At 38.5% G+C, this 27,800-nt stretch overlaps 1 protein-coding gene across 1 annotated transcript in view; it reads left to right on the plus strand.

Annotated features, from left to right (window-relative positions):
• Positions 1-27,800, plus strand: part of N6AMT1 (N-6 adenine-specific DNA methyltransferase 1) — a 245,331-nt gene that overhangs the window by 64,212 nt on the left and 153,319 nt on the right. The window contains exon 8 of the transcript XR_010121208.1: positions 5,080-5,148. The gene's annotated coding sequence lies outside the window, so the exon portion shown is untranslated. The remainder of the gene's footprint in view (positions 1-5,079; positions 5,149-27,800) is intronic.

Below are 27,800 nucleotides of genomic sequence, written 5' to 3' on the forward strand. Positions count from 1 at the left end.
TGTTTCTTCTGGCATTTTCTCCCAGGTTTTCTGGGAGATTTTCAATCTTCTCTACTCTGCTCTGAACTCCCACTTCAGCTCTGGGAGAATCTCCTCGTCGGATCCCTCTGTTTCAGCCTACTTACTGGATGACATGGCTCATTCCAGAAGGACATAGGGTACTTGCATTTTGAAGATGCTGGTTATGCCAGATTCTCCTTGATCATGAAGACTCAGCACACTGGGACACTCAATTCACTGCGGCTAAAGTTCATTATCATAGTGAATATTTTAAGTGTGATTGAGAAGATTATTTCTACATAAGCAGCATTTTGTAGGAATTAGTTGCTGGGAGGATGGATTAGTTCAGTGTTTGCTTTCGGATTTTGTGATGGTTTAGGTACTTTCCCTGGTGATGTTCCTTGTTACTGTTAAACGTTTTCTGTTATTATTTTTATACCATCTGTGGATAACGTTAGTGAAGAACATCTTAAACATCTCTCATGATTAGTAGGCTGTGTTCCTGTCAATAGTGGCCCTCATGCTCCCCATTCTGGTGGAATATTAATATTTGGTTATGAAAGAGATTTGAAATAACTCTGTCATGCTGGGAATGACACTAAGGATCTTAGGTGAAATCCACCTTCCCAACAGAGATATTCTTTCCCCAGATTTAAATGTCCTTTAGTGTTTTAGTCATTTTGAACTGTGTGTTCATTCCACTTAGCTTATTTTTGTGTGTGAAGGAAACCAAAAGAACATGGGAGACTCTGCTAATATTTACAAATGGGTTTTAGTTCCCCTACTGGTGTGTACTTATCAGGGCTCTTTAAGGCTATACTTACAATGAGATCTTAAGTGTGTGTGATGATTGTCAAAAGGCAGTGAGAGAGACTTCCATCTACGGGGTGTCTGGATGGTTCTGTTTGTGCTGAACTTTTCCACTTTCATGAGTTTAGAAAAACTGCAGGCCTGAGGAGTCATTTAACGTGTTTTGCCCATTTAAAGCAAATGCATTTCAGCATTTATAGACAATATTTCTGTGTGCCCTTTTATCCTCTCTTGAAGGCTATAGGTTGCAATGAGCATCCTGGCTCTCTGCCTCATTTTCCAGCTGGCTCCTGCTCTTCTCATGTGTGCTTTCGTTTCTTATGGCTGGAGCCAACTGACCCAGAGATGTAGGTGGATCTAGGCTGTAGTCTCCTAAGAGCACAATTATGGTGACCAGATGTCTTAGGACTGAGGGGTTTCTAGGCTCTGCACTTTCAGTGCTGAAGTAGGGAAATTCCTGGGAAAACTAGAATAGTTGGTCACCCAACTTTTATGGTTGTCAGGGGATCTTTAAAATTCCTAATTCAGGAACTCCAGTGACTGACCATTAAGTCTGTGCTCCTGAATGATTGCTTACGCATTGAATTTTGCCTTGTTCCTAAGGCCAACACCACACCTTGTACCCACATCCAGTAGAAAGATCTTGGTCATACTTCTTTAAGATGGAGCTCCTGTTTTGTTTATCTGCCTAGTACTCCAGATCCTCTTAGCCTGGTCCTGCCATCTTAGCTCAGATTTGCTCAGTGCTTTGAGTCCTGCCTTTGGTCCCTAGCTTATATCTCTGCCTAATGTGGCCTGCTAGCTCCCTGGTGCCAAGACATCACCTTCACACCTATTACTTATGCTCAGCTGAAAGTCTAGACTAGCACCCAGAGCAGTGGTTCTCAAGGTGTGATCCTGGGACCAACAGCATCAGCATCACATGGGAATGTTTTAGAAATGCAAATTCTGGGCCCCTCTCCAGACCTACTGAATCAGGAACTCTGGAGGTGGTGCCTAGCAATTTGTGTTTTAACAAGCCCTCCAGGGGGTTGTAATACACACTCAAGTTTGAGAGCCTCTTCCCTAGGTCATGCACTGTGCCTCCCCAGCTGGACTTCAAAGCCTGAAGCCAAGTCTACCCACCTTCATGGATCTTTAGATTTTCTCACTCACTGCCCATTGCTGGCCTGGCTGATCTTCCTAACTAACCGTAAACTCCCATTCCTACATAGATGTTCAAAGCACTGTTTATTTCCACTGCTGATACGGACTGTCCAGTTTTACTCAAGACAGGAGTTAACTGGGCACAGGACTTTCAGTACTAAAACAGAACATTCTGGGCAAACTGGGAGGGATTAAAAACCCTAACTAAGCAAGCCTATTAATATATTCAGTGATGTTGCCTTATGGAGACAGAAAAATGGAGAAATAGAAGGAGGATTATTGACCCTTTAGGATATTCCCTTCTTTATAATAACAACAACAAAAAAGCCAAGAGGAAGACTGTCCATTATGGAGTGTGGATGGACTACTTATTTGAATAATTTTTAGTATTGAATAGGCTACATTTCAACTAGGACTGTTCAGAGACTCTCTATCTCTCTCTCTCTTTTTTTATTTCTGGGAAGCAACTCCAATGAAAGAATTTTAGAATGAATTTGTTGTGTGATCTCAGGCAAAGTACTAATCTTTTGCTTTATCTATAATTGGAATGCTAATACATTTTTCTTCTAATTACATTACAGCAGATGAATTGAAGATAAATGAAATTATGTGCTGTCTGTAAAAATTGTTTCTTGAATGGGTGCTATATAAATATGTAATTTTTAAAACAATAACAAACTCATACACACACACTTTTCAAAGAGAACATGAAGTTTTCTGCAAGATATGAGAGGAAATCAAAGGTAGTATCTGACCACTTCAGATAGAAGTGATTTCTTCCTGTCATAAATTCTGATAGACCCTAAAGTCTAGAACCATGGTTCACAGCCTTGGATGCCCATTAGAGTCACATGTGGACTTAACAACAACCACAACAGCAACAACAACGACAACAACAATGACTGATGCTCAGGCTCCCCCTTACCCCAGAGGGTCTGATTTAATTGGTCTGCTGTGGTACTAGGTCATTGGTGGTCTTAAATTCACCGGGTGATTCAAATGTGCAGCCAGGTTTGAGAATCCTGAGTCTAGAGTAGTTCTCAAACATTACTCATAAGCATCATTTGGGAGAAGCTTATAAAAAAATGCAAATTTAGCCCCCTCCTCCAATCAAGTAGATCTGGGGTGGGATTCAGGAATCTGCTTGTATACACAAGCTCACCTGAGGGTCCTGATGGAGATGACTGGCAGATCAGGTAACTTTTAGAAACCTTCTAGAAACCTTCAACTGTGACTTTTTTTTTTTTTTTACAGTATGTAACACATGGTTAGTAGAGGGTTAACATATAGCAGGTACTTAACATGTGCTGAATGAAGTTTGCTGATTTATGTCCAAGAGACAATGATTTTAGCTCTTAGATTGTAGGGTGCTAGGTCCTAGGTTTTGCGGGCTACTTTTTAACTTATCTGTGTCTCAGTTAAGTCTGATACAGACAGGGTAATATAAGAGCTCAGTATACATCTCTATAGTGCTCAGATCCTTACCCAGCTGGAAAATGCCCCCACAGTAGGAAGATAACCCCACATTGCGGATTAGGTTGTAACCCAGCTTTGTGTTTCAGTGTCTGAGATGGTTCAGTGGAAACAGAGATCCCATGTAAACTTTAAACAAACAAACAAAAAAAGCACCAGCCAAAAGAAATTAGCAGAGCACACACTGTGATATCCAAATCTGGGTTTTTATACAATGATTTTTCTTTCTCTTAGAACCCAATTTTTAGGCTCAGATTCAGCAAACCGTGATCTATTGAGTTTTCTAGGTGTTATCATGGACTCAGAGATGAAAATCCCCAGAGCACTTTGAGCTTTCCTGTTGAAAAATCACAACAGAAAAGCAAAGCCTTGGATATAAAATTGTCAAAAGCCTTTGGATATAAAATTGTCAACTTGGCAGTTTAACAAGGCCCACCCTGTTTGCAGCAAAAGGCCAAAAGTCCAAGACAAGCAAAGGCCTATAGCAATCACTTAACAGAATTAACCCTGCTGCCCTGTTCACATTACAGTGCATTTGTCAAGCTTGATAGCCATCTCTCTTCCTGGAGGAACTGACTTTTTTTTAGTTGACTTTTGTTTTCTGAGCCATGCCAACATTCCAGCCACATGAGAGAGCCTGAACAGATTTAAACCCCAAATTCAAAAATGCAAAGTACTATTTGTACTACAAACATATTACAGTTGTCAGCAAGCAGTACACAAACACGTTAGAAGGGGTGAATGGAAATTGAATGGACATTAATATCTGGGATTAGCCATCAGGTGGAATGCTACATTTCAGAAGGTCCATCTGAATTGTAATGGGCTTCCCAAAAGTTTATATATCAAGTCATTATGGCACAGAGCTTTGTTGATGCTAATTGCAGCAGCTCAGCTAGATAATTAAATATAACCTTCAGTAATAATTGGGGAAAGGAATGGCTCCAGCTGGAGTTCCTCAGCTTTTTCATAGCAAAGCTAGTCTAGCAATCTAACAATTACAAGGGCTCAGGGAGATATACATGTATATATACATATATATATATATATGCATTGTAGCCACTTTTATGGTGTGGCTCATTTAAGGAAATAAACTAGGGAAATTCCTTACGTATTTTATTCCACACATGTTCTATAAATTTTTTGTTGCAATTGGTCTCCTATGATATCTTTTTAGAACATGAGCCAAGAAATTCAGCATTTTTAAAGCAAATTACTATTTCATATGATGTGTGATTTAAATTGTGGGTATCTTAATATTGTAATAGGACTTGGACCACAATTGCCAAATGATGAAAATAGTCGAACCTTATATTCTGCTCAATTTGGAATGATATCATTAGGTAAATTTGTAACTGCTAAGGAAATGAAAAAATACTTTATTTTCTTTGTCCCAGATGGTATATAAGATACCTCCCTGAGTGCTTCTAAACCGATTGGCTCTGCTACAAGTCAAAAAGGAAAATGACTTTTCAGAGTGTGGCTAAACTAGTGATTGGAAATCTGTAGCAGAATAAAATGTCTATAAAAGGAAGCAGAGAATGTAATATTCTACATGATAGAGTATCTCTCTTCTTTGCAGTTGTTTGTCCATATTGCCTCATTCAGTTATACTAATATTTGTGTTTATCTCACTTTTTGGTCCTCCAGGAGGTATTACTGAAGTAAGCTTCTACTATCCAGATCCAAAGAGGTGGACAGTGAAAATAACCGGAACTAGTAAGTGTTGCCACCAACAAGTGGAGAAAGGAAAGGTCTTGAAATACCTTCTGATGTGTAAAAAAACCTTTTAAATTATACTTTAATTTGAATATATTTGATTATATTACATTTTTCTTTGAAGATTGAGCCACCAGTATATTCTAGCAGCAAACAGATGTCAGAATTGTTGTTTTTATTATTAGCGACTGGGGGAGGGGCACTGGAAATTCTTGGGAATTTCAGATAAACATTTTAGCCTCTTTTCTTCGGTACTCTGCCATTGAACTTTCATTTAGATTGTTAAGATAAAGGGGTGCAGTGGAAAAGTGGTTTGAGTTTATAGACACAATCATTGTTATTCCTCCTTCTAAATTCCTCAAACTAGGGAAGAGAAACTAGAATTTACTAAATATCTATTAAAAGTCAGTTTCTTTCACATAGGTCAACTCATTTAAATATCTCCAGAAGATTACCCAGTTTTGCTATTATCTCCACTTTTACAGATAAAGGAATAGAGGCTCAGAGAGGTTAAGAATCCTCAGTGGGGCAGCAGAGATTCAGACGGAGGTTGCGGATTCTGGAGCCCACACCCTCTCCCTCTGTAGTGCAGTGTAATTAGTGCTAGACAATGGAATAGGTTTTGGAAGGTGTCAGTGAACCAAATGCAGGGGGCCGGGGTGGGGCGATGGTGGGCGGAGTGGAAGGTTGGCAGGAAAAATCTTCAAAGAAAACTGAACAAGCGAGTAAGTCCAAAGTCAGACAAAAACTGCATTTCAGGCATTTATTGTTTATGCTTTACTATCTTTATTAAGAGTCACAGAATTATAAATATAAGAAATGAAAATATTTGGTTTATGGAAAAGTAAGAAGAGGAAAGGAATACACTGATAGGTAGGGGAGAATGCTCAGACAACTGGGATACCTTTGGAATTTAGCCCTTGAGGTACGTGTTGAGAAACCACTTTTCTTGTGTATTTTACATAGGAGGTAAAACAAAAACATATGATTGCTTCAGATTCCCTGCATTTCAGCTTCCCCACATTTTTATAAGACAAAGAAACCCCCTATGGAAGACTTTCAAAAAATAAGAGCCAGAAATATAGTAACCCAAAAGTTACACACTTTTTATATGGGTGAAGGGAAAGCTTGGAAGGTTTGCTAAAAAATCAACTCACAAAAATTTAGATTAATAAAAGAAAAGGCACACAGATTTATTACTATTATGTGCATGAAGGGAATCTCAGAGTGATTGTCCAATATTCCAATGGGATACAGGTGTTTATATACTCTACTTCTTAGGGGGAATGGACATGGGGAAGTGTGGATAATTTTAGGGGGATAGTAAATGATTTTTAGGGGAAATCAGTGGGCTTGAGGAACGTACAGGGGTCTCTTGGGCCCACAGAGCAGTCAAGGGTTTGTGACAAAAGTCTGTCGAGGTCTGTTGACAGACTTTAGTCTTCCTTCTTGCAATATGGGTTCAGTTAATGAAAACTCAGCGAAGGGACCAGAGGTCATTGTTTTCTTCTTTGGTAGGTCCAGACTTTAGGCAGATGAGGGAACTTCAGCTTGTGTTTGGGAGAGGCAGAGGACTGAGAGGCAAGAGGTAGGGGAGGAAAACAATTCCTCTCTTTATGGTTCTGCCTTGTCTTTATGTAGATAGGGAAAAAGTCTCTTCTAAAATCTGTTGATCTCTAAAGGCCTTTAGTTCAAAATACTCATTATACCAGGGAGCCATATTTTGGGGTCAAGTTCCCTGAACTCCTTCACTTTAAAGCATTTGTACATCGTGATGAAATCTGGAGATTTTCTTGTACATTTAACTTTTTGTGAAAAAGACACAAATTGTTAACCCATGAATTCATATCACTTAATAAATTGACAGCCAGAATGATATTTCTGAGGCATTTTTACAATAAGAACTCATTGGTTAAAAAGTCATGTACCTTAAGTGAGATAAAGCTACTAAGTAAAGGACCTGAGAAGACTTGGTAAAGAAATCGTTAGAAAATAAAGGTAGAGCCAGGTGCAGTGGCTCACACCTGTAATCCCAGCACTTTGGGAGGCCGAGGTGGGTGGATCACGAGGTCAAAAGATCGAGATCATCCTGGCCAACATGGTGAAATTCCGTCTCTACTAAAAATACAAAAAATTAGCCAGGCATGGTGGCACCCGCGCCTGTAGTCCCAGCTACTCGGGAGGCTGAGGCAGGAGAATCGCTTGAACCTGGGAGGCAGAGGTTGCAGTGAGCCGAGATTGCGCCACTGCACACTCCAGCCTGGCGACAGATTAAGACTCTGTGTAAAAAAAAAAAAAAAGGAAAAAAAGAAAAATAAAGGTGGAAAGCTGAAGGAACTCTTTGGTAAATCCTCTACTAACTAGAAAATTCAATCAGCCAAAAGAGTGCCCAAATATTCTCATGTATTTGAGTTAATCGAATTTTTTGGTTATATAACTTTTACCTATGCTTAAATAAAAAAAAATTAAAAGACTTCCTATATAAAGCATATAAAAATATGTATAAGTATATGAATGGCATAGATTTAAATGACCAGGGCCTTTTTTTTTTTTTTTTGAGCTAATAAACTGCATGGTTGCTGTGTAGTTTAGATGGCACATTTTGACTCAGCAAAATGAAAGACTATGTATCCTTACATCATGGGTATCCAACAATACCCATCTAGTTTTACTTGAGGCTTTTCTATACCCTATTATTTGTTGGCTTTTCCTTGAGCAACTACCAGAGCTTCGAGAATTTCCAGCTTCTTTAAGTATTCACTAACTGAGGGTAACGAAAACATTAATGACTGATTATAGATAACCCACAGTTCTTAGGCTTGGAAATGGTAAAGACAGGACATGTGAGGAAGAACGTTGAAAACAAAACAGCAAATATAGGTCTCAGGTCAACATACCAAAAAGCAACTTTTACATTAGCCAGAACATTCCTCTGTAATTATGTTACTTCTGGCACTAACAAATGAATCCTAGTTTCTTTCTTTCTGGTCCACTTTTTTGTAGGAATGATCCGACATGATTTGGGGAGGCCATGAAAACCACAGTTCTTTGCCTCAATGTGGTAGCAATTAATGGTGAAGCTAAGCTGATGCTGAAAGAGCTTATTATTGAGCCCCATGGACTGTGATGCAGTCCCTGTGAGGCTCCAGGGAAACTGCAGTGGGGTCCAGCTATGGCAAGCCCATCAGGCCAACTCCTCCCTGCAACTTTTTCAGAGTATGGATTGGCTGAAAATTCCTAAGGAGAGGGTGGGCAAAGAAGGGGAAGGAGAGAAAAACACAAGGTGCTTTGAAGGTGAGGAGGGTCTCAGGCTCTGTCTAGACATTGCTCTATATTCCTGTCTGTATTAGTCAGGGTTCTCTAGAGGGACAGAACTAATAGGAGATATATATATATATATATAAAAGTTTATTAGAGTGTTAACTTACACAATCATAAGGTGAGGTCCCACAATAGGCCATCTGCAAGCTGAGGAGCAAGGAAGCCAGTCCAAGTCCCAAAACCTCAAAAGTAGGGAAGCCAACAGTGCAGCCTTCAGTCTGTGGTCGAAGGTCCAAGAGTCCCAAAGTGGAAAAACTTGGAGTTCGATGTTTGAGGGTAAGAAGCATCCAGTACGGGAGAAAGATGGAGACCAGAAGACTCAGCCAGTCTAGTCCTTTCACGTTCTTCTGCCTGCTTTTTATTCTGGCCACATGGCTGCTGATTAGATTATGCCCACCCAGATTGAGGGTGGATCTCCTTTTCCCAAGTCTGCTGACTCAAATGTTAATCTCCTTTGGCAACACCCTAACAGACACACCTGGGAACAATACTGTGCATCCTTCAATCCAGTTAAGTTGACGCTCAGTATTAACCATCACACTGTCCTTATGTGCAGATGGTTGGTCACCAAGGGAGGGTTGACTTATTTATCTACACGGCAGTTTTACAAGATTTTATTAGTTCCACTTTAACAATGGACACACCAGAGCTCCGAGATAGTAACTGTCGTGAGTAAGGACATACAGCTAGTGAATGGGAAGCTGGGATCTGAGCCCCATCTATGTTTTTGATTACTGCACTGTCTCCCAACACTAATGGCCAAAGGATAGAAGGCTCAATTGAGAAGGGTCAGTGTTCCCTGCTACTTTTATAGACAAATTTTCTTCACTCCATCAGACATTTATTAGCAGTTACATGGTACAATTACTACTCTCAAGGAAATCCTTCATTTCCCTTTCTTAGTGACTTTCAAAGTGTATGTATTTCTCAAAAATGAATATTTAAGCTTACGTTTTTCAGTTGAAATCTAGAGTTAGTAAGCAGGATCCCCAAATAAGAGAAGAGTGATACCATTTTTGTCCTCTTTGCCCAACCCTACACCTGTCATGGAGAGATCACTTGTGATTTTGTTTATAAAAGCTAATTAAATAAAAATAATACATCAATAACTTTTGAAATAGCTACTTTTTTCTTTGTTTTCTACAATTTATTGTATTCTATATCTTCCTCTTCATTATATGTTATCTTTAATTTTTTTGGAATACATCCTTGAGAAACTATTTCAGAAAGGGTAAACAAATAAGCTTTCTGAGTCCTTGTATATCTGAAAATGTCTTTATTTTGTGTTTGAAATTGGGCTGGAAATGGGATTCTAGGTTCAATGTGAATTTTTCTTGAGAATTTTGAATATAATATTCCAACATTTCTTAGCACCCAGTGTTGCTGTTGTGATTACAGACAGTAATCTAATTTTCATTCCTTAGTTTATAATTGCTGCCCCACCCCCCGCCCAACTGGAAGTGTTTAGCATTTTCTTTTTCACTGGATTTTGAAGTTTCACGTGGATGTGTTTTACTGTGCTTCTTTTATTCACTCTGCATGACATATGATTGTCCATTTGAATGAAAAGATTCACGTGTTTCTTCAGCTCTGAGGAAATTTATTCAGTGACTTCAAAGTTATCATCTTATGTCTTCTGTTTTCTCTGCTTTCACTCTGGAACACTTACCAGGCAGCTGCTGAAGCTCCTGGATGCACCCTTCATGCCTTCTAGCTCTTCCTTCTTGCTTTCTACTTCACTTTTCTTTGCACAGCATTTTAGGAGAATTGCTTAGCTTGATCTCCCAGCTCACTAATTCATTCTTCAGCTGTATCTCTTCTCTTAGGTAAATTTTAATTTTTTTAAGAGACAGGGCTCACTCTGACTCTTAGGCTGTAGTACAGTGATGTGCTTATATTTCAGTGCAGCCTCCAATTCCTGGGCTCAAGTGATCCTCCTGCCTCAACCTCCCAAGCAGTTGGGACTACAAGCGTATGCCACCATGCCTGGGTAATTTTTCACTATCGTTTTTATTTTTTGAAGAGATAGTGTCTTGTTTTGTGGCCCAGGCTGCTCTTGAATTTCTGGCTTCAAATGATCTTCCAACCTCAGCCTTTCAAAGTTCTGGGATTACAGGCATGAGCCACTGTGCCCAGCTGGATAACTTTTAAAAAATTATTATTTTTTATTTCCCTGAGATATAGATCCTGACACAAATTAATTTTAACACTCACATTCTAAATTTCCAAACTATTGAGTTTTGTTTTTCCTGGTAGTAATATTCTCGTGACTTCTTTCTGAGAGTATCACTATTGTATTAGTTTGCTTGGAACAAAGTATCACAGGCTGGGTGGCTGAAATAACAGAAATTTATTTTCTCACAGTTCAGAAGGCTGGAAGCCCAAGATCAAGGTGCCAGCACAGTTAATTTCCTCTGAGGCCTCTCTTCTTGGCTTCAGATGCCATCTCTTGCTGCCTCTTCACTTGATCTTCCCTCTGGGTGTGCACATGTCTGGTGTCTCTTTGTGTGCCCTAATCTTTATTCAGATTGTGTTACAGCCCACACTAACAGCCTCATTTTACCTTACTTAATCTCTTTAAAGGCCCCATTTCAAAATACAATCACATTTTTGAGGTACTAGGGGTTACAGCTTCAATATATAAATTCAGGGGGACATAATAATGCAGTCCATAACAACTATATGTATGGTTTACTGTAAAGACCTTCCTCCCTCAATTCTTCTGTGAGTTCTGTTTTCTCAGATGTTAGTTATTTAGTTGGTTGGATTTGGTGCCATTTTTTGATGCTGTTGCTTTTACTCAAATATATGGTAATTTTTATTTTTGTTTTGCTCATCTTTGTGTTTGTCACCTGCTTGAAGATGCTGATTGTGATAACTGTAGCTCTCCTTCAGTGAATGTGTTGGAGGCATGGAATGCCCTGTTGGTGAAAGGTGCTATGTAAGGTGGCACCCTGTTCCTCCCTGGGTCAGTTTTTACCTGGACACCACTGTGTTTTGGGGGCCATGGAGCTGATATTGGTGCTTTACTCCAATTGCCATTTTTTCCTGGCAGCTGTTTAGTAGGATGTGGGAGAGACTAACTAGCTTAGCATCTTCAAGGCTGCCTTCAGACCATTCCCTATTTTTTTTTTTTTTTGAGATGGCGTCTTGCTCTGTTGCCCAGGCTGGAGTGCAGTGGCGTGATCTCGGCTCACTGAAACCTCCACTTCCCAGATTCAAGTGATTCTCCTGCCTCAGCCTCCCAAGTAGCTGGGACTACAGCTGTGTGCCACTACACCCGGCTAATTTTTGTATTTTTAGTAGAGGCGGGGTTTTGCCGTGTTGACCAGGCTGGTCTTGAACTCCTGACTTCAGGTGATCTGCCCGCCTTGGCCTCCCAAAGTGCTGGGATAACAGGAGTGAGCCACCTTACCTGTCTCCTTCCCTATTTTTTAAAAAAAATATATTGACTCTGGGACTTCCTAAGATGCAAGTAGCTTTCTCTTGCATGTGTTTTATGCTGAGGCTTTTTTAGTTTTGTGATTCTGAAGATAAAAGTCTGTTGTCTCACTACCTTTCAGAAATTCCTCAAAATGTCTTCAGATTTCTTTTCTTCCAACATGGTGCTACATTTTTTTTGTCTTTTCATGGAATTTGGGATATATATAATATAGAATTTTAAAAGGGACAAAATATATTTATATATATAATTATATATATAATTATTTATATATTTATATATAAATATATTTATATGCCCCTTTAAAAATTTTATGTTAATATGTATTTTTTTATACTTTAAGTTCTGGGATACATGTGCAGAATGTGCAGGTTTGTTACATAGGTATACACGTGCCATGGTGGTTTGCTGCATCCATCAACCTATCATCTACATTAGGAATTTCTCCTAATGCTATCCCTCCTGTAGCCCCCCACCCCCCAACAGGCCCCGGTGTGTGATGTTTCCCTCCTCATGTCCATGTGTTCTCATTGTTCAGCTCCCACTTATGAGTGAGAATATATGCTGTTTGGTTTTCTGTTCCTGTGTTAGTTTGCTGAGAATGATGGTTTCCAGCTTCATCCATGTCCCTGCAAAGGACATGAACTCATCCTTTTTTATGGCTGAATAGTATTCCATGGTGTATATATGCCACATTTTCTTTATCCAGTCTATCGTTGATGGGCATTTGGATTGGTTCCAAGTGTTTGCTATTGTGAATAGGGCTGCAATAAACATATGTGTGCATGTGTCTTTATAGCAGAATGATTTATAATCCTTTGGGTATATAGCCAGTAATGGGATTGCTGGGTCAAATGGTATTTCTGGTTCTAGATCCTTGAGAAATCGCCACACTGTCTTCCACAATGGTTGAACTAATTTACACTCCCACCAACAGTATAAAGACGTTCCTATTTCTCCACATCCTCTCCAGCACCTGTTGTTTCCTGACTTTTTAATGATCGCCATTCGAACTGGCATTAGATAGTATCTCATTGTAGTTTTGATTTGCATTTCTTTGATGACCAGTGATGATGAGCATTTTTTCATATGTTTGTTGGCTGCATATATGTCTTCTTTTGAGAAGTGTCTGTTCATATCCTTTGCCCACTTTTTGGTGGGGTTGTTTGTTCTTTTCTTGTAAATTTTTTTAAGTTTCTTGTAGATTCTGGATATTAGCCTTTTGTCAGATGGATAGATTGCAAAATTTTTCTCCCATTCTGTAGGTTCCCTGTTCACTCTGATGATAGTTTCTTTTGCTGTGCAGAAGCTCTTTAGTTTAATTAGATCCCATTTGTCAATTTTGGCTTTTGTTGCTATTTCTTTTGGTGTTTTAGTCATGAAGTCTGCCCATGACTGTGTCCTAAATGGTATTGCCTAGGTTTTCTTCTAGGGTTTTTATGGTTTTAGGTCTTACATTCAAGTCTTTTTTTTTTGAGATGGAGTCTCACTCTGTCGCCCAGGCTAGAGTGCAGTGGCATGATCTCGGCTCACTGCAACCTCTGCCTCCCAGGTTCAAGATACTCTCCTGCCTCAGCCTCTCAAGTAGCTGGGACTACATGCATGCACCACCACGCCCAGCTAATTTTTTGTATTTTTATTAGAGATGGGGTTTCACCATGTTGGCTAGGATGGTCTCAATCTCGTGACCTCGTGATTCACTCACCTCAGCAGCCCGAAGTGCTGTGATTACAAGTGTGAGCCACCACGCCCAGCGCATGTGTAAGTCTTTAATCCATCTTGAGTTAATTTTTGTTTAAGGTGTAAGGAAGGGGTCCAGTTTCAGTTTTCTGTATATGGCTAGCCAGTTTTCCCAACACCATTTATTAAATAGGGAATTCTTTCCCCATTGCTTGTTTTTGTCAGGTTTGTCAAAGATCAGATAATTGTAGATGTGTGGCATTATTTCTGAGGCCTCTGTTTTGTTCCATTGGTCTGTAAATCTGTTTTGGTACCAATACCTGCTGTTTGGGTTACTGTAGCCTTGTAGTATAGTTTGAAGTCAGGTAATGTGATGCCTCCAGCTTTGTTCTTTTGCTTACGATTGTTTTGGCATATGGGCTCTTTTTTGGTTCCATATGAAATGTAAAGTAGTTTTTTTCTTATTCTGTGAAGAAAGTCAGTGGTAGTGTGATGGGGATAGCATTGAATCTATAAATTACTTCAGGCAGTATGGCCATTTTCATGATATTGATTCTTCCTATCCATGAGCATGGAATGTTTTTCCATTTGTTTGGGTCCTCTCTTACTTCCTTGAGCTTGGTTCACATCCGTTGTGAGTTGTATTCCTAGGTATTTTATTCTCTTTGTAGCAATTGTGAATGGGAATTCACTCATGATTTTACTCTCTGTTTGAATATTTTTGGTGTATAGGAATGCTTGTGATTTTTGCACATTGATTTTGTATCCTGAGACTTTGCTAAAATTGCTTATCAGCTTAAGGAGATTTGGGGCTGAGACAATAGGGTTTTCTAAGTATACAATCATGTCATCTGCAAAGAGAGACAATTTAACTTCCTCTGTTCCTATTTGAATACCCTTTATTTCTTTCTCTTGCCTGATTGCCCTGGCTGGAACTTCCAATACTATGTTGAAGAGGAGGGGTGAGAGAGGGCATCCTTGTTTTGTGCTGGTTTTCAAAAAGAGAGAAGAATCAAACAGACACAATAAAAAATAATAAAGGGGATATCACCACTGATCCCACAGAAATACAGACTACCATCAGAGAGTACTATAAACACTTCTACGCAAATAAACTTGAAAATCTAGAATAAATGGATAAATTCCTGGACACATACTCCCTCCCAAGACTAAACCAGGAAGAAATCTAATCCGTAAATAGACCAATAACAAGTTCTGAAACTGAAGCAGTAATTAATAGCCTACTAACAAAAAAAAGCCCGGGACCAGACAGATTCACAGCCGAATTCTATCAGAGGTACAAAGAGGAGCTGGTACCATTCCTTCTGAAACTATTTCAAGCAATAGGAAAAGAGGGACTCCTCCCTAACTCATTTTATGAGGCCAGCATCATCCTGATACCAAAACCTGGCAGAGACACAACCAAAAAAACAATTTTCAGGCCAATATCCCTGATGAACATCGATGTGAAAATCCTCAATAAAATACTGGCAAACCGAATCTAGCAGCACATCAAAAAGCTTATCCACCACGATCAATTTGGCTTCATCCCTGGGATGCAAGGCTGGTTCAACATACCAAATAAATAAATGTGATCCATCACATAAACAGAACCAATGGCAAAAACCACATGATTATCTCAATAGATGCAGAAAAGGCCTTCAATAAGATTCAACACCCCTTCATGCTAAAAACTTTCAATAAACTAGGTAGTGATGGAATGTATCTCAAAATAATAAGAGCTATTTGTGACCAACCCAAAGCCAATATCATACTAAATGGGCAAAAGCTGGAATTTTATATCAATATTAAATAACTCTAGGAATGCCATTATACTATCATTCAATAGCTACTCCCACATATCTATCTGCTCTGTGGATTCTCTTTGGGTTGGAATATGCCAAAGTATGTTAAATATGAATGTTAAGATTATTATTCATAGTAAGAATGTTAAATATATACCAGCCTTCTTAGCTTTCTTTCTTTTCTTTCTTTCCCTCCCTCCCTCCCTCCCTCCCTTCCTTCCTTCCTTCCTTCCTTCCTTCCTTCCTTCCTTCCTTCCTTCCTTCTGTCTTTCTCCTTCCTTCCTTCCTTCCTTCCTTCCTTCCTTCCTTCCTTCCTTCCTTCCCTCCCTCCCTCTCCTCCCCCCTCCCCTCCCCCCTTCCCTTCCCTTCTCTTCCCTTCCCTTCCTTCTTTCTTCTTTCTTTTTCTTTCTTTCTCTTTCTTTCTTTCTTTCTTTCTTTCTTTCTTTCTTTCTTTCTTTCTTTCCTTTTCTTTTCTTTTCTTTTCTTTTCTTTTCTTTTCTTTCTTTCCTCTTTCTCTGTTTATCTCTTTCCTTCTTTCTCTCTTTAGAGATGAGATCTCAATTTGTTGGCTAATCTTGAATTCCTGGTCTCAAGAAATCCTCCTGCCTTGGCCTCCTAAAGTGCTGGGATTACAGGCATGAGCCATTGTGCCCGGCCTATGTCTGGATTTTCTGTACATAGTTGATTTTCTGTGCATAGGCTGGTTCACTGAAGCATTGTTCAGTGTGTATTGCACAACTTAGCCTTTTCATGTTAGGGACTTAATCTTTGGCTTAGTGAAAGTCTTGCCACATGATTCCTTCTCCATCTTTGAACCTACAATAATGCATATGCTATTATTCAAACTCTGGAAAAGTGGCCTTTTGGAAGATCAGATGTGGAGGATGCTGGTTTCCATTGGGGAGCAGACATGCTTATAAGAAGGACTGGCAGAACACAGAATGCAAAAGGAAGAAGACTGAACTGAGCCTCTGAAGCGAAATCACCACAGTGAGAATACTGTGGAAGAATGAGTATTTTTGGGGAGTGGTTTTGGCTATGGGTTATGAGGTAAAGACAGATGTGCTTGATATTGTCTATTAGTTTTCAGCAATATCCTTGCCCGTCTAAGTCCCACCCGACATTGTAGGGCTGGAATGCTAAAAATTACATTCCCAGTTTACCTCATCAGCAAGATCCAGTTTAGATTATCCCAATGTGAGGCACATATGTGAAAAACAGAAAAGGAGGGCCACTGATCTTTAGTTGCACCAGCAGGCAGGTGACAGAAGTGAGGTTTGCAAATGGTTGCTGGATGAGCTCCTGAGAGTCAGCCCCTCTGGTACTAGCAGATATTTCTTTAAATTCATGCCCTTTTTGATTTATTGACTGTAAATTAAAGCTTCCATGACTGTTGCTGTCTCAGTCCTTTTAAAAGTTTTGTAAGTCCCTGAGTCCTTCTATTAAATTATTATTGGTTGAAATACCCAGAGTGGCTTCAGTTTTCCTGATGGAAAGCTGAGTGACCAAATGGAAATGACTGCTTCTTGAATGGGTGGAAAAATTTGTGTCCTACTGGGGGGACCTAATCTAGCACTGTACCAGAGATAGTTTCCCCAAGAGCTAAAGACATGGATACTGCTGAATGGAGAGAAGCACATTTCTGGCAGAGCAGTGTATTAGCACTGGGCTGAGGGAATCTACGGATACTCCATGGCCATGGTGGCTCCAGGCATTCAGACTAGTGTGGTTTTGTTTTATACCATTTCAATAGCCTTGTAGACCATGACATTATATAGAAGAGTAAGGCAATGGGAGAATACAAGGAAATTTGTATCCAGAAATGGATAACCTTACAAGGTTTGGATCAACTGCTACTCATTCCTTGAAGCATTTCCTTGTGTATTTTAAAGGTGATACACCCTTTGGATGGCATTCAAGATAGATACAACTGTCTATGAATTCTACTCTGTAATTAATATATTTATTGTGAGTTTTTAGCACTATATATCAAAGCATTTTAAAAAGCATTAGAATGCAAGATTTTTTTGTCTTGGAAAATTTCATCCACATAGCAGAAATTGCTTTCTCATTTCTGAATTAACTATGTATCAGCCTTATATTAAGCCATTCCTATAGGATTTGATATGGGAACTTCCAGCTGTTGCATTTTAAATGAAGTTAGTAGCCCGTCTTCAAGAACATAAATTATTTATTTGGCTTTGCAAAAACACTGGTATGGGAAAACTGTTCAGCTCTTACATGAACTGTTAGCTGTACAAGTATTTATACCTATTATCTTCTCTCAGAGCTCAAGCTTTCTTTGGCTATGGTCTAGTTGGAAGATTTCCTCTTGTAATTCTTCACTACTTAAAAACCTTTACATAAGTAGACCATAAAATCCAAACTCAGTAGCCCATCATTTGAGACCTTCTGTTATTATGTTACTGATACATAACCATATGATTTGTTCTCTGCCTCTATATTTGGAACTTGTTTTGTTGATTTCTCCCTCTACCTTTGCTTACTTTATGCCTGTATCTTTCCTACCACTGATTTGACTGTCTAAACTTTCTTCAAAGGCCAGCTTAGATATCTTGATCTCCAAAAGTTTTCTTCAGTTTGTAATACTAATCAGCAATCCCTCTCATTATTTGAAATTATGATGAATATGTCACCTCTATAGAGCAATTGTGAATTTCTCTAGCACAATTCATTAAAGACAAAATTTTATTTTGCTTTATTGCCACTCTTTATGCACAAACTAGCAAAAGTAAAATTTGATGACTGAAATGACGGTTTTAATCTGTTGTTCTAGAGTGCTTTGAAAAATGAGTTATCCTGATGAACATTAATAGTGCCATTCTCTTAATTAAAACTATTAAATTTGAATAAGTTGAAATGCATTTTGTTAAATACTAATATAAAGAGCAGACAGCAAAAAGTAAAATTGTCTTTATTAGCAAATGACATGGTTGTTTACATAAATAATTCTAAGAGATCTACAACCACTAGAACTCATAAGTGAATTTAGCAAAATCACGGTATACAAGGTTAATGTAAAAGATCAATTTTATTTCATATACTAGCAGTACATAATTGAAAAATGAAATAAAAACAACTGCATTTATAATAACATAAAAACATAATGTATTTATAAATAAATATATAAGCTCTCTACACTGAAAACCATGAACCAATGCCGAGGGAAATTAAACAAGACCCAAATAAAAGGAGATATACCATGTTCATGGATTGAAACATTCAATATTGTTGAGATGTTATTTCTCATCAAATTGATCTACTGATTCAATGCAATCCTCATCATGTTTCCAGTAGGCTTTTTTTTTTTGGAAGGGTAGAATTTGACAAAGTCATTAAAAAATATATGGAAATGCAAGGGATCTAGAACATTTCGAAAATATTGGAAAAGAAGAACAAAGTTGGATGAATTACATTACCTGACTTCAAGATTTACTATAAAGTTGCAGTAAACAAGGTAATGTGGTCCTGAAATGAGGTTTGAAAATCAAACATCACTGGAACAGTACTCCTCATGGGAGTTCTTGTTGAGATGTTTGCCCTTGTCCCTGTCCATGCAGCCCAATTTAGATTCTGCCCTTTTGTTGGGGCCCATTACTTCTCTGCTCTCATCATCTTCCTTGTGTCTCCTCTTTCTTCATCTTGGGGGCAATCTTGTTTCAAGGTTTTGGGGGAGGCACTGTACTCTCTTCAAGTCATTTGCTCTAGCTCTCTGTTTCTCTCAAACATTCTTTATAAACCTAAACTTTTCTTAGCATCCCAGAAAGACCTAGCTGATGGAAATGCATTCTAGAAGACTCTTTCACATCACCTCCTGAAATTAAGACACAGAAAGACTGGCTGAGTGGGAAAATGGAGGGGATGGACAGGAAAAAAATTAATCATTAGTTTTCCTGAATTTTCACAGGTATTTAGTTTTACAGGATTTAGCTGGTCAGGATATTTCTTCTTTCTTTTCTAGTATAGCAGACGCTGTGGTATGCTATCCAGATCTTTTTTCTGAACCCACGTACTTATTACCTTAGCTGTTGAAAAATTTGGAGGCTGATGGCTCTCCACTAAGGACTCTCTGCCAAAAAGAACCACATCAGCTAAGGTGTATCAGGGATGACCTGCACTCACTAACTGGTCAGTGGAGTGGGGGTAAAGATGACTCAAGATAGGGGCCCTCACAGCTCCAGAGTTCTTTGTAGGATGAACTGAGGTCTCTGTGGTGACTGCATTGCAGTTCAGCTTCTCCCTCTGTCTATGGATGTTGATTCTGAGGGCAATCCCTAATAACAATTCTGCATGCTAATCTCCATCTCAGAGTGTGTCTCTCAGGAAACTGACCTGGACATAGAATTTAGAGGACACACAGATGGATTGGGTATGGTGGGTAGGCAGGAAGGAATTAGGATGACTTCCGGGTTTTTCTTTAAGTAACTTAGTAGATGGTGATGTCTTTACTTAGATGCAGTAGACTAGGGGAAGTATGGGCGGGCTATGAATTCAAAGTCCTGTTTGGTTGTGCTAATTTTGAGATGCTATTAGGCAAGAGAAGCTACCCATAGGGTGGTTGCAGATTTGATTCTGGAGCCCAGGAAGTGATGGTAGATAACACCTTTGGAAGTCATATGATATAAATGGCGTTTAAAGTCCTGTGCTGAATAAATTCACTTAAGCAGGAACCTCAGTTTAGTTCTGCCTGCCTCTGACATTTTCCAGCTGAAAGTACCTTCAAGGGCTCTGTATTTGTTTCCTAGAGCTGCCATAAAGAAGTGCCACAAACTGAGTTGCTTAAGAACAGCAGAAATTTAGTCTCACAGTTATGGAGGCTAGAGGTCTGAAATCAAGGGGTTAGTAAGGCCATGGTCACTCTGAAGCATCTGGGGAGCACCCTTCCTTGTCCTTTCCTAGCTTTTGGTGAACCCAGGCATTCTTTGGTGTGTGGCAGCCTAATTTGAATCTCTGAATCTCTGCTTCCATCTTCATTCGTCCATCTTCTTCCTGGATGTCTCTTCACATAACCTTTTCTCTCTGCATGTCTATGTCTGTCACAAATTCCCTTTTTAATTTTATTTTTTTGTCTTTTGCAGACCAGGAAAGATGCACCAGCCAGGCAGTCCAGCCTCTGTCGGACTGCCCAATACCTCCTTTTTACAAGTCCACCAGTCATATTGGATTAGGATTCATTCGTGACCTCATCTTAACTAATTTCATCTATAATTACCCTATTTCTAAATAAGGTGACATTCTGAGTTACTGGGGGTTAGGACTTCAACATATTTTTTTTTGAGAGAACACAGTTTAACCCATATCAGGTTCATACAAGGATTTTCTACCAAGTTTACTGAGTTAAAAGAATATCCTTAAGTTACAGTCATGTTACATATGGCATATGACATTTTACATGAACCAGCATATTAAATTCATTAAACCATTGCCTTGTAGATTTATTCTGAATAAGTAAAAGCCCACAATTCCATAATTACCTATCGTGACAACATTTCCCTTAGAAAGTCGGTGCAGAACACTTCAGAGGCATCACAGGCTGATCAGGCAGTCATGTGGGGGCACTGGAGACGTAATTCCTGGAAAACACACTCAGATTCCATGAATACGGTACTTTACCAAATTTGTATATAATAGTTGAACAGCTGACTCATGTTTCTGGATTTTTGGAAAACAGACACTACGCCATGGGACATACTGATGAGTGTACTGAAAAACAAACAAGGGAAAAGAAATCACAAAACTGCTGAAAAATCAGAGTAGGCAGAAACACTATGTACTGGCTGAGTTTTTGGACAATCTCAATTTCAACTTTCCGTCAAGATTTTGCTTGTTTCAGTGTTACATCATTTTTCACAGTTGTACACTTTTAAAACATGTAGCACCTATAAATACATTAGTTTCAGAGAAAAGAAAGCAGAACTTTTAAATAAAACAATGTAAAGTCGTACAGAAGCATCTACCCAGCCGAAAGAATCAGGGACTCAAAGTCAGAGACTTTTAAAGCATGTAGCACCTATAAATACACTAGTTTCAGAGAAAAAAAAGCAGAGCTTTTAAATAAAACAACATAAAGTTGTACAGAAGCGTCTACCCAGTTGAAAGAATCAGGGACTCAAAACATACTCTGGGACTGCTTTGTTTGAGAAGCTACTGAGCTGACGGCAGCCTCCAAATTTCTGACAGGTTGTGTTGATTAGGAATAGCTTGTTGTAATTCCCAAACATTTTTTTTTTTTTTTATTATACTTTAGGGTTTTAGGGTACATGTGCACAATGTGCAGGTTTGTTACATATGTATCCATGTGCCATGTTGATTTCCTGCACCCATTAACTCGTCATTTAGCATTAGGTGTATCTCCTAGTGCTGTCCCTCCCCCCTCCCCCCACCCCACAACAGTCCCCAGAGCGTGATGTTCCCCTTCCTGTGTCCATGAGTTCTCATTGTTCAATTCCCACCTATGAGTGAGAACATGCGGTGTTTGGTTTTTTGTCCTTGCGATAGTTTACTGAGAATGATGTTTTCCAGTTTCATCCATGTCCCTACAAAGGACACGAACTCATCATTTTTTATGGCTGCATAGTATTCCATGGTGTATATGTGCCACATTTTCTTCATCCAGTCTATCGTTGTTGGACATTTGGGTTGGTTCCAACTCTTTGCTATTGTGAATAGTGCCGCAATAAACATACGTGTGCATGTGTCTTTATAGCAGCATGATTTATAGTCCTTTGGGTATATACCCAGTAATGGGATGGCTGGGTCAAATGGTATTTCTAGTTCTAGATCCCTGAGGAATCGCCACACTGACTTCCACAATGGTTGAACTAGTTTACAGTCCCACCAACAGTGTAAAAGTGTTCCTATTTCTCCACATCCTCTCCAGCACCTGTTGTTTCCTGATTTTTTTGGTTTCAATCAACTCTTTTTACTTTGTAGAGGTATAGTTTGAGACAATTAGAAAATAGGATATGATTCTCATTAGTTTGTCCTCCTGCTCAAGTTGCAGTGCAAAATTTTATCATATAATAACCAATAATATAATTCAAGAGCCTATATGATGCTGGATTTTATGGGCGGGTGGTGGGAGGGAAAACAGGCAGTGAGAAGCTAGAGCTGCTATAGATATGGAACTGAAGCCACTATTCCATTCACAGAGTGCAAATGGAGTTTTACTGGGCTGTGGCATGGCCCAGTGATAAAGTCGGCTTTAGAGCCAACCTACTTGAGATTGAATATCCAGCTCTCCCTGTGTCATCTGGGTGCCCTGATAAATTGTTTAATTCTCACGGTTTCCTTGCTTCTGCAAGACAGAAACAAGGAAAATAATTTTACAACATTGCAATGAAGAGTACATTTTGTTAAAACACAGATTCCTGGGCCCCAACCTAGCCCAACTGAATCAGAATTTTCAGGGGTGGGGCCTGGTAAGCTGTATATTTAATGACAACCCAGGTTTCTGTAGATTTAACAAACTCTCAGGGTACTTTGAGAAACATGAATTACAAACAGTATGTAAAGTGTCTAGAATAGGGTATGTAGCGTAATTGTCACTCAATGAATGCTGGTTTTCTTCCCAGCCCTTTCGATATTGTGTGTGCAGGAATGAAAGAAATGTGCACATGCCATGTGGTCTGTCTAATGTTAGATTATCAAGTGTTCTGAGTGATGAAGCTTTTGGATAGGATTTTGGTTTATGATCCATCAGCCTACCAAGTGCCATTGTCTCTTTACCAGAGGGTAGATCATTTTAGGGGTGTATGTATTACCTTTAAAATGATTTCAATGTTTATTTATTTATTATTTTATTTTATTTTTAAGTTATTTTTAGAGATGGGGGTCTCCCTATGTTGCCCAGGCTGGTCTTGAACTCCTAGGCTCAAACGATCCTCTTGCCTCAGCCTCCCAAAGTGCTGAGATTGAGCCACTGTGCCTGGCCTCAACATTTAATTATATGAGATATTGAAACTGATGGCTGGAATTTTTCTGTTGACAGCTAAAAAGAAAATCTGGCTGTTCTTATCTTTATTTTGAATTACAAAATGTTCAAGTCTTGTTTTGCATTTTTTGAAGTAATGGAGCAACTGTAGATAAACATAAGCAGTACCAAAGTCACAGATAGTAACTCTTGGGCTAGTTGGAACACCACAGAAAATCAAATAAATTTGTCTGAACTTCCTGATTCTAGAAGAGATGGGAAAAAAGCTTTTTCGTAAGAAGATAGACTTTATCTTTTGGAGATAAAGCTAATAAATACCATATGTTAATTGAACAAGATTATTTAGAATGTTGGCTTCATTTTTTTAGACACTGATAGAGTACTTGTGCTTCATTTCTTCATTCCAAAACAATTGTCAGTATGAATTTCCCGAGGAATATGCTACAATCATTTTGGAAGAAATTCTATTAGCAGTACAATGTTGATAATTGCAACTGTAACAAGGACAGAAATTATTTGTGAGTATGCATAACTTGTTGCCCTTCTCTTGCCCATGAAAGACAATTCTGGCATTGCTCTGAAGTTCTGCCTCCCCCAACCCAACCCTTATAATTCAGACAATTACTCTAATTGGGGTACCCAAGAAGTAGAAATGGATGATTCACATTTGAATAAGTGAGAAGAGGGAACAGTAATAGAGGTAGAAAGAAAGGAGGTAAGGAACAGAAAATCTACGTGGGTGAAGGTGAGGTGTAAACGGGAGGAGAGAGTTTTGGGAAGCAGCTACTATTAATAGCTTTGTGGAGGAACCTAATAGAGGTAGTGATGAGAGAGAATTTAAAATGCGTTTTTCTGGGCATTAAGAATGTATTTCCTTCTTTGGCATTTTCTTAAGAAGCTGAAAAAGAAAACCTTGGAAGTTTCTTTCACTACTTTCTGGCTGCTAAGCTATGATTCTTTGACTGTAGCAGTAGACTGAGATTGGGCCACACTGGGCTCCAGGATTTATTTGGGTTTCACAATTTAATTGAGTGCAGTAAAATAAAAACTTATTATTTCAAAAAACTGACTATGTATACAAAGACCATTTCTTAAGATTTTATTATTTTGCATGATCACAAATTTGTGATCTAAGATGGTTAGTCTCCAAAGCTTGAGGTTTTAGGATGGGTATGTTAATCCCTTGGGATCAACACCCATATATATTCAGGTTAATTGCTTAGGAACCAACAGAACATGAAGTATATGTGAAATCGAGGGAAATGATTTTTTCCAAGACTTCTGCTGCCTGGGTTTTTGAGAAGCCAGTTGCTTCCCTTTGGGAATGACATTAATATTCTGAATTTTATATTCTGATGAGTACAGTTTTGTGCAACCAGGGGTAACTTCACAGGTGCCCGACCCATTCTTAGAAGGGCCACAGTGATTGGTTTAATGCTCTGCTGCTGCCATCTTGAAGTTCTTAAAAAGTTTATAACAAGAGGCCTCATATTTTAATTTTCTCAGAATCCCACAACTTATGTAGATGATCTAGTGTATAAATGATATAAACAAACAGCTACTCCAAATCCTTTATGGATCAGTCATAAGACTCATTTGTTTATTTTTAAGTTAAAGTTGTTTTGAATAGATAATTCACGTGGTTCAAAATGCTAAAATTATTAAAAGGTTGATAAGAAAATATATTTGTCATTTCTTTTTTAATTTTTTGTTTATTTTTGAGATGGAGTCTCACTCTGTTGCCCTGGCTGGAGTGCAGTGATGCGATCTCAGCTCACTGCAACTTCCCCTTCCTGGGTTCAAGTGATTCCCCTGCCTCTGCCTCCCGAGTAGCTGGGACTACAGGCTCATGCCACTATGCCCAGCTAATTTTTGTATTTTTTTGAGTAGAGATGGGGTTTCACTATTTTGGCCAGGCTGGTCTTGAACTCCTGACCTCAAGTAATCGACCTGTCTTGGCCTCCCAAAGTGCTGAGATTACAGGCCTCAGCCACCACACCTGGCCTATCTGCCATTTCTGTTCCCCATTCCAGCTCCCTCTCTATGTAACTGGTATTATTAGTTTTTTGTGTTGTATCCTTCCAGAATTTCTTTATGCATAAAGAAGAAATATGAATATAGAGACTTATTTCCCTTCCTTTTATTTTAAACAGAGGGTAACATACAACACACACTGTTCTGTATTTAATTTTTCCACGTAATATTTCTTGGAGATCTTAACAGATATGTCTGTACATAAGAAACTTCCTCTTACTTTTTTACAAGCTGTATAGAAAGTCATTGTACCAATGACTCATTATGTTTTTAACTGGTCCCTATTGCTAGGCACTTGCTTATGTATTCCTACTCTTTTGCTATTATAAACAAGGCTGAAGTGAGTAACTTTGTATACACTCATCATTTTGCTCACGTTTATATACAGGATACATTCTCCAAAGTAGAATTGCTTAGCCAAAACTTATATATATGTATGTAATTTCAATAGATATGCCAAATTGGCCCCCAAAGATAAGTTAATTCATACCAATGATGTGTGAGAGCCTCTGTTTCCCTACATCTCACCAAATAGTGAGTTTCCACATTTTCGGATTTTTTTTTGTTAATCTTACAGTGATGTTCTAATTTGCCTTTCTCTTCTTCTAAGTGTTATTGAACATTCTTTCATATGTGTCATAACTTTTTATTTAAATCATTTGAAATTGTCAATTTTCAAACATTGTTAACAATCAGTTTCATATGATTTAACCTAATCTTATACTCTTTTTCTCTAAACTGTCTGTTTATATCCTTTGCTATATTGTGTTGGTCTTTTTCTTGTTGATTTCTAGGTGATCTTTGTGTATCAAGGAGAGTAGCCTTTGTGATAAAAATTTCAAATATATTTTTTCAAATTTTCCTATTGATTGGCTTTTAATGTTTCTGTCCATGAAGAAGTTTGTCATCAAATTATCATTTTTTATCATTTTTATATTTTGAATTATGGTTAGGAAGATCTTCCCTAGTCCAAAATTATAATTTATTTTTATAACTCCAAGATAATAAAGAAGTTATCCCTTTTTAAAAAAGAATATTTATAGTTTTATTTTTTACTATAAAATATTCAATCCATTTGTAATTTGTCCTGGTACAAAATGTGAGGTATGAGTCCAATTTTATTTTATTCTTTCTAGTTGGCTCCCAGTTGTCCCCAGACCATTTATTGAGTAGCACCTTTCCCCCATGGGTTTGATATGCCACCTTCGTCATACGCTAAATCCCTGTCAACATGCCTCTCTGTGCATTTGGTTAATAAACGTTTAGAGGATACCTCATATACTCAGAACACTTTGACAAAGCTGGCCTGAGGCACAAGTATGAAGCTGGTGCCCTGTTTCTTCCACAGTGTGTCCTTTTCCTCTTTCCTGGTATCTGTCCTAACCCTGGTACCCTGTCCTGACCCGTAAACCTGTCTGTTCACCCTTTCTCCCTGCCGTTCTCATGATACTGCTTCATTTTTATTAGGAAGAGGCTGTATGAAATGAGTAAAAAGGCTACTTAGTCAATGATGGGCCCACAGGTCATTTTATTTAGGAGACCATTTATTCTGCTTTTCTTTTGGCTACTTTTGAAGGCTGAGATTGTTACGGAATAACATGAGCTACTTGAAATCATTGAAAATTGGCCTTTTCTAAAAGAGTATTAATCCAGGAATTGACATTATTACTCTATATATTGAAAAACAGCTCCTTTTAAAAAATACAGGCATTGTTTGATACTTTATCAATCTTGTGAGGTCTCACAATCCTCCACTACATACACACATATACATAGATTTATGGATATATACACACATAGGCATACACCTGCACACATATATATTTACATACACACAGATACATCTATACACATAAACCATACATATGATAAATATATATACATTTATATATAATGTATATAAGCATATATATGTACATGCATTTACAATTACACTTTTAATATAATGGATACAGATCAGGACCTGCCAAATGCAGGGGAAACGTAGGGTGTGATCTGAAAGGGTCCTGAACACAGAGCTTACACATCCTCTCCTCAATTCCACTACATTTAAAAAAAAAGATTACATTAAAGCGTTGTTTTAACTGGATTTCTTAGTGGTTGGGTTGGTTTTTCTGTTACAACATGAAGCAATCCAAGATTGTGTAGTGTGAGAATTTCACATGTACGTAAGCATGAGATGAGTCTGTCTAGTGTTTAAGCACCACTGCTTTAAAACAAAGGGGCCCACTTGGAAGCAAGAGACAGATAACTCAGTCATGGTGACAGTGTTTTGATTTCCCAACCAATGTAGGTCTGGACTGATGGGTACAGCCATTAGGAGTTTCCCTGTCTTGGAAAGCACGATTGCACATAAACTGCAGCATCACGTGCATAAAACAGGATTGCCAAAGCTACAGTGTGAATTTCAAAGTGT

This window comes from Symphalangus syndactylus, chromosome 5 (assembly GCF_028878055.3).
Source record: "Symphalangus syndactylus isolate Jambi chromosome 5, NHGRI_mSymSyn1-v2.1_pri, whole genome shotgun sequence".
Taxonomy (NCBI): Eukaryota; Metazoa; Chordata; class Mammalia; order Primates; family Hylobatidae; genus Symphalangus; species Symphalangus syndactylus.